Genomic DNA, 1633 nt, shown 5'->3' on the forward strand with positions numbered 1-1633 from the left:
ACAGACAGATAGGAAGAAAGTGTGTCACAGTGTTACAGGTGAGTCTGCTGCTGCTCACAGTGGAAACCAGGAGAAGAGAAATCTGCTCTTTATGTGGATTTCAGGAACATCTTCAAAGTTTTCACTCTTTTATATTTCAGCATTTTTATGTGAGTTCAGCAAACTTAGTATTTAAATATTTATCTTTTTATTTTTGTTATTTATCATAAAATTAAACAACATTTATATTTATATTATATATATATTCTTTTGTTGTTAAAATAGCTTTCTTTAAAATATATATTTTCTCAAGTATTTATTTTTAGCAATAATATAATTTTTATATATTATAGTATTTGTTTGTATTATTCTTTGTTTGTTGGGTTTTTATTTTTTCTAAAAATCAAACAATATTTAAAAAAAATATTTTCCATAATTTAAAATACGTATATAAATATTTGTTTTTAATGTATTTATTTTATTTATTATATATTGTATTATTCAAAATGTTTTTAAAACGTAGATTTATTTTTTTTTAGAAACATTATTTAGTGTATATTTTTCCTGATATTTTTAGTTAGATTTAAATTTTAAAACCTTATTAATATTTAAATATTTCATCTTATTATCTAAACAACAAATATTTTACTGATTATTATTTTTTGTATTCTTATCAGACATATTAGACATTGATCCAAACTCTAATTAGTTTTATAATTTCTGGCATGTTCAGAACAGCAGTAAAACCAGCAGGTCTAACTGGTCCCAGTTCAGTATTAAAGTTCAGCTTTAATAATCCTGATCTTGGGCTCAACGTTATGTTTCCCTTCAGTAAAAACAATAAATCCCTTTAAGTGCAGGAGAACAATTATTGTACGTAGAAATCAGAACCTGAATTGGACCAATAAAAGGTGTCAGTCGCCTAATTGAGCTCAACCTTTACAACAACACCTCTGGTGTTCTTTATCTCACTTATGTGTTTACCTGGACAATCTCTGATTGGCTCTATCCTTCCAACCAAACCAATGGAGGCAATGGACAGCAGCCACTCAGAGGCAGAGCGGACACTGATAGAAAGTCATTGAGAGATGCAGAATAAAAGGTGCCTCCTGCTGCTGCATCGTGCTCAGGATCATCGTACACTAACTAACTCTCTGCTGAACGTTGGACAGTGTTTGACCCTCACTGTCTCTGTGGAGAACATTCAGAGATGAGTCCTGACACGACACCAGATCAGCACCGCGGGCGGAAAACACCAAGTCTGACCTGCGTGTAACAACATGGCCGCTGGGAGAAGGGGAGAAAGGGGGGGGGCTGAGGGGCGAGGGGGCTTGCAGCCCACCTAGAAATCGGCCATCATATCTAGTTATTAATTGTTATTTATAAATGTTAAGGATGGATTCTCTTGCTTTACTATATAAGAGGATGAACAAGGTTTTATCTTTATTTTATTAGTTTTCTCCAGTAACATTCTACAGAATCTTACTTAATACATTAAGGCTAAGATTCAGATTAATGCAATAACCATAAATGTCACACCATTTAGTTTAAGTAACAGTGTCAGCTCGTGTGATTGGCTGCTCAGAACTGAGCCAATAGATGTACAGCCAATCCAGCGCCTCTAATTCGACCTCACTGTACAACGTTTAAAGGT

At 33.1% G+C, this 1633-nt stretch overlaps 1 protein-coding gene across 1 annotated transcript in view; it reads right to left on the reverse strand.

The window, feature by feature from the left end:
• ubald1a (UBA-like domain containing 1a) overlaps window positions 1-1633 on the reverse strand; it is a 24630-nt gene that overhangs the window by 21610 nt on the left and 1387 nt on the right. The window lies entirely within an intron of this gene.

Source organism: Morone saxatilis, unplaced genomic scaffold, assembly GCF_004916995.1.
Source record: "Morone saxatilis isolate NCDOM2014 unplaced genomic scaffold, NCSU_SB_2.0 Contig1, whole genome shotgun sequence".
NCBI lineage: Eukaryota > Metazoa > Chordata > Actinopteri > Moronidae > Morone > Morone saxatilis.